We start from the raw sequence: 6,891 nt of genomic DNA, 5'->3' as shown, positions 1-6,891 counted from the left end.
TTTGCCTTTTTTTCAACCCATTCTAACATTGTGTGTATATGTGTGCGGAGTATGTTTATGTAGTTTGGTATTCTTTCTAGAGATCATAGGTTTTTGTACTGGTAACAAGAATAAATTTACCACCCCAAATTCAGGATGCACAATGTCATTTATGACTTCTACTCTTCCAAAGAGGCTTATAAGAGAGTGAAAAGACAAACCACAGACTAGAAGACAATATTTTTAACTTATATATCTGATATAGGACTTGTAGCCAGAATGTATAGAAAAATCTCCAAACTAAATAATAAAGAAAAAAGCCAATTAAAAGTGGATAAAAGATGTGATATGGACAGACACTTCAGCAAAGAAGAAAAGATGGCAAGTTATACATAAAAAAAGATACTCAACAAGTTTGACATTAAGGAAATGCATATTAAACCCACATTAAAATATCAATACAATTCTATCAGAATGAATAAATTTATAACACTTAGTCATATCGATTCACATCATCATGAAGATATGAAGGTACTGAAATTCTCTTACATTGCTAGTAAGAATGCAAAATTGGCTCAACCACTTTGAAAAACAATTTGGCAGTTTTCTTAAAGTTTAATATATGCCTACCAAATGATGCATCCATTCTACTCCTAAGTTTACTAAAGAGGAGTGACACTAACAAAGACTTGTATACGAATATTTAAAATAGCTTTATTGTTAACAGTCCTTAACTAGAAAGACTTGAATGTTCATAAACCCATCAATTAATGAACAAAAACAGAATACTGCTCAGCAATAAAAATAAATTAACTATTAACATATGCAACATAAATGGATCTCAAAAGCATTATCCTGAGTAAAAAGAACATCCTCAAAAAAGTACATACAATATAATTCTATTTATGTAAAATTCTAGACAAATACAAACTAATCTATAGTAAGGGAAAGCAGATCAGAGGTTGGCTATGGCTGGTAGAAGCAGGGAGATACAAAAAGGAGGAATTAGAAAGGAACATAAGGACTCTTTTGGTTACATGCTTATTGTTTTGATTGTGATGTTGATTCTAGAAGTATATACACATGTTAAACTGTATTAAATTGTACACTTTAAATATATGTACCTTATTTTATGTCAATTATATTTCAATAAAACAATCGATGTGTAATTTATTATTATTTTCCCGCTCAATAGGCCATGGGAAAATCTTATACCAGTTTTTATAGCCACCTGGCCATTGCAATATCATGTGACATTCTTGAGGATATCACCCTAAGGACATGGCATTTTTATGCTTCAGTCCCTATTAATTAGATCTGAGCTGCCTATGATATGAGTTACTTTCATTTAGGGATGCTTTATCTTTATACTAAATCATATAATATTTGTCATAATCACATTTCTCATGACAATGACATATACAGTCAGTAGCAATTTACATAATTTATATTATATATAATTGATTTTTTTCAATATTCATGACCTTTGTTAATTTTGTAACTATTTATAGAGATTTTGTGACAGACACTTACTGGAAATTACAAATCAATATGTTGAAACTGAATATAAACCTCAGTAATAATATACACCCAATGAAAACTTTGAAACTAAATATACATGTTGGTGTTTTCGTATATTCAGAAATATGTTTACAATAAAAGTATAATTACTTAACTAAATAATTTCCTAAAATTCCTGTTCTCCGCTTGTGTCTTTAATTTAAAACATGGCATCAACACACTCTAAATGTTCAATAAATGCTATACTTCTTCATCTGATGTAATCAAGAAGTTAGCTTTTCCAAAAAAGTGACTTCATTGGGTAACTTGAAATTCTATTTTGTACAAGTACAAAAACATTTCATTCATTATTTATTTTGAGTGTGTACTATCTATAATTCATTGCTTACATTTCTGCCTTCTATCCAGAGTATATACAACTTAATCTAGCCATTTATGGAGGACACACAAAAAAGTGTGTTCCAGAAACTATGCTTGGTATTGAGTATACGGTCACTCCAGTCTTCACAATTTTGGTAATAAATAATCCGAGATGTTAAGAAAAGTTAAGTAGCTTTCTGCAAAATTTATAAAGCTGAAATATGAGAGGATTCTGAATTTAGGTTTGACCCAAACTTTCAAGTCCACCCTGTGTCTCCTGCAAACTAATAAAACTGAGGTACAATAAGTTATTTCTAAGTTTCATTCATGTGAAAACACTATATGGAAAAGAGCGGAAATAAATTTTGAATCAATTATTCTCTGAAACTGACAATTTTATAGTTATCTAGCTGTACGGGTAGAATCATCACACATATACACTTCAGTCAACAACTAGAAATACACATAATTGCTAAAAAAATTCCATTCTGTGAAATGTCTGAACAGTCAATGATTTGATAATATATGTACTATATATAGGAAATAAAGTACTGGTTATACAAAATATGACCTCATTTATTTTATAAAATTTCAATTTGTTGATTTATTTCATTTTGTTTTTTTAAAAATGAACTGACCCTACTTTTTAGAAGTAAAGGAAACTTGTGTTTTATTGTTCTTGAACTTTCTCTTTGTGCATTTTTTCATTAAATAGTGAGGATGTATGAATTAGGTTATGGGATTTTAACTTGCTATAAAATACACGCTATTAATACCTTCCTTCATACTAAGTTAAAATCTCTTAAGTCTAAAGCTTAAAATCGTGATCTTGTTTATGAAACAATCTTTGGTTCTCATCAGTTTGCCAGGTTAAAAATAAAATATCTCATGAGAAAGTTCCTTGCTCTTGGCAAAGGATTTGAAGTTTTATTGGAAATGCTTGTAAATGTCTATGAGTCTGTGTTTATTGATTCCACATGATTAAGGCCCTATGTGGTCAAAAGGCAGCAGGATTACTGGTCTAAGGAAAAAGCCTACATTGTTTTATACTGGAATATCCTTCCAGGTGAACTTTAGCTTAGCTTGAAAGTAGGTTTTATGTTTTTTTCCATAGTTTGTATTGACCTTTCATTTTTCTTATTTGTGTGTGTGTTTAAGTGATTCTTTATATATCTATATAAACTACTTAATATTCGCCTCTTAAGTTAAATATATTTTACTTCAAATGTTAAGGTTTATATTTGAGACCACATACACAAATATGTATTCTAATTGTACCTTATTTCCTTGTTATTTAACTTTGAATTATTTTAACTTTTATAATTTGTCAATAAATTACAGCAGTAGAACCTGAGAATAAAGATCTGTAACTTCCACTTTTGGCCATGTAAAATTAGGAGGTTTTATAATGAAAGATATTTGTAAAAAATTATATAAGCGGGACTAGACTTTTTGTGATATAACAAAAGCAAAATCCAGAACCACTAGAAAATTACAAAAGAAAAATACATAGCAAAAATGAAATATTCGCCATGCCACTAGGGGAAAAAAAAAAAAAATGGGAACAGGCAGAGTTCTAGACTTGCAGAAGATTGCCTTTTATCTTGACTATCAATCACATTTTCCTGTTTATTTGCATTTTCTTATTTTAATATTAGATATTTAACATTATCAGTGGCACATTATAGAGATCCTAGATTAAGATTCAGTTATAATCCTCCCAAGAGAATTGGTCTTTTGTTTTAGTAGTCAGTTAACATGGCTAAATTTAAATTCCAAAATCTAAATCATAGTTTAGTTCTTTCACTCTTAGCTGAAACCCTTCAACTCTACCACATTCATCCTGAATGGAAAGTTAGGCAGAGACTTGAGCAGTTTATAATCCTAACATAGAACTGTTTTTTACATGTTTTTTGTTTGTTTGTTTGTTTTGATTTTCCCTAGAAAGGATTTTCCATCTCCTTTTTCAGCTATTATGGCTGCTCTAACTAGTTTTTTAAGCCAGTAAAGCTGCAGGTGCTCCCTCCGTGTCTTGCTACTTTTCCCTGCCTTTAATCCAAAGAATGGGAAACTTGTCCGTGCTGTTTTCTCCTTCTAAGTATAAACCTCCTCCAATATCTGCTAGCTAATTTTCACTTTCCAGTGACTTCAGATAGATTTTTTCCCTCTAGAGTTTGTAATTGTCCAGGGGCTCATTGAAAAGAACTACTCAGTCACTGTTAGAGATGAAACTTCCTGATTTACTCACCAGTGTTTTGGGAATCTGTCCATATTGCTATATGCACATCTAATATTTTTTCTTTTAAGTACTATATGGTATTTCACAATAGCCTTTGCATTATTTATTCCTCTATAATTGAACACCTACAGTGTTTGCAATTCTCTGTTTTACAAACTAATTTGTATAATAAAAATATTTATTAATATAAATATCTTTATATATTTCATTAGAAAAAATATACACATATATAAATTACACACATAATTTTAAGCAACTGAACTGTGGTTACTAGATTATACATATTTTTTAAAATATTTATAGACTGTTTTCAGAAATGTATAGTAATTTTAAACTATCACCAGGAGATACTCAGTTATCGAAATCATTGCTATATTTCTAATTTTTGCTCATCTTTGGTTGTAAAGTGCGATCTCTTTGCTGTAACTTGCTTTTCCTCTTTGGTTAATGATTTTAAGTACCTTTTATGTACATATTATCCATTCAATTTGGTTTTCTATTAATTGTTTCTTTCTATGTTCACACACTTAGGTTTCCTGTTTGTTTGTTTTTTTTTTTCATTTGTTATTATTGATTTTTGAGTTCCTTTTATGTAATTATGTATTCAAAAATTACAAAATATTTTCTTTTGGTCTGTTATCTCTCTGGTAACCATGTCTATGATGTCCTTTAATTAAAAGAAATTCTCAATTTTGAAGTCTTACAATTTTTTAAAAATATACTATTTAAGGAAGCCATCTTGTTCCTTCACAAAATATTATTTAAAGTTTAATATTTAGGTCTCTAATATGTCTGGAATTCAATTTTATATGTTACATGTTATCGTTGATATTGATTTCTTTTTTCAGCTTTATCAAATTCTAGATAGACCAGTATCTATTGCTTAGATTTCTGTCTTTTACTGATACCTTACTGGTTCTCATATGGAAACTGTTCTGCATTTCTGTAGCATGCTTCAAAGTCTTGAGTGAACTTCTCTTTAATTTTTCTTCAAGGTTGACTTTTTTTATGTTCAATTAGAGTTGACATTTAATATTATTTTATATTAGTATCAAGTGTACAGCATAGTTGTTAGACATTTATATGATTTATGAAGTGATCCCTCCTATTAGTCTAGTAAATAGCTGACATTATACATAGTTATTACGATATTATTGACTATATTCCCTATGCTGTACTTACCATCCCTGTAACTATTTTGTAACTACCAATTTGTACTTAATACCTTTCATCTTTTTCACTCAACGTCCAACCCCGCTTTCATCTGGCAATTATCAGGTTGTTCTCTGTATCTATGAGTCTATTTCCATTTTGTTTGTTTATTTTGTTTTTTAGATTCCACAAATAGGTAAAATTATATGGTATTTGTCTTTCTCTGACTGACTTATTTTACTGAGCATAATACCCTCTAGGTCTATCCATGTCATTGCAAATGGTAAGATTTCATTTTTTATGGTTGAGTAATATTCCATTGTATATCTGTAACACATCTTTATCCAATCATCTGTTGATGAGCATTTATGTTGCTTCCACATTTTGGCTACTATAAATATTGCTCCAGTGAACAAAGGAATGCATACAGCTTTTGGAATTAATGTTTTGGTATTTTTATGTAAATACCCAGAAGTATAATTGTTGGATCATAAGGTAGTTCTACTTTTAATTTAATGAGAAACCTCCAAAATGTTTTCCATAGTGGCTATACCAATTTGCAGTCCCACAAACAGTGCACAACGGTTCCCTTTTTCCCAACACTTTTTTTTTTTTTATTGATGGTAACCATTATGACAGGTGTGAGGTGATATCTCATTGTGGTTTTAAACTGAATTTTTCTGATTAGTGACATTGAGCATCTTTTCATATGTCTATTGGCCAGTTGTGTGTCCTATTTGTAGAAATGTCTATTCAGGTCCTCTGTTCAGTTTTGATTAGATTGTCTTTTCTTTTGGAGTTGAGTTATATGAGTTCTTTATAAATTATGGATATTAACCGCTTATCAGATGTATTATAGGCAAATATCTCCTACCAATCAGTAAGTTGTCTTTTTGTTTTGTTGATGATTTCCTTTGCAGTGCAAAAACTTTTTAGTTTGATGTCCCATTTGTTTATTTTTTTCTGTTATTTTTCCCGTTTGAGAAGATATATCAGAAAAAAATATATGTATTACTAAGAGCAATGTCAAAGAGTTTACTGCCCATGTTTTATTTCAGGAAATTTATGGTTTTGTGTCTTACATTTAAGTATTTAATCCATTTTGAGTTTATTCTTGCACATGGTATAAGAAGGTGGTCCAGTTTCATTTCTTGCATGTTTCTGTCCAGTTTTCCCAACACTATTTATTGAATAGACTATCTTTACTCCATTGTATATTTTTGCCTCCTTTGTCATAGACTAAATGAGCATACAGACATGGATTTATTTCTGGGCTCTCTATTCTGTTTCATTGGTCTGTGTCTGTTTTTATGCTAACACCTTGCTGTTTTGATTACTATAGCCTTGTAGTATACTTTGATATCAGGCAGCATGATACCTCCAACTTTGTTCTTTCTCAAGATTGCTGTGACTATTTGGGGTCTTTTGTGATTCCATGGATATTTTAGAATGATTCGTTCTAGTTCTGTAAAAAATGTCATTTGTATTTTGATAGGAATTGCATTGAATCGATAGATTGCTTTGAGTACTATGGAGATTTTAATGATATTAATTCTCTATCCATGAGCACGGAATATTTTTCCATTTATTTGTATCTTCTTCAATTTCATTTTTCAATGACTTATAATTCTCCAAGAACA

Source organism: Pteropus alecto, unplaced genomic scaffold (assembly GCF_000325575.1).
Source record: "Pteropus alecto unplaced genomic scaffold, ASM32557v1 scaffold75, whole genome shotgun sequence".
Taxonomy (NCBI): Eukaryota; Metazoa; Chordata; class Mammalia; order Chiroptera; family Pteropodidae; genus Pteropus; species Pteropus alecto.
This window is presented reverse-complemented; position numbering follows the sequence as displayed.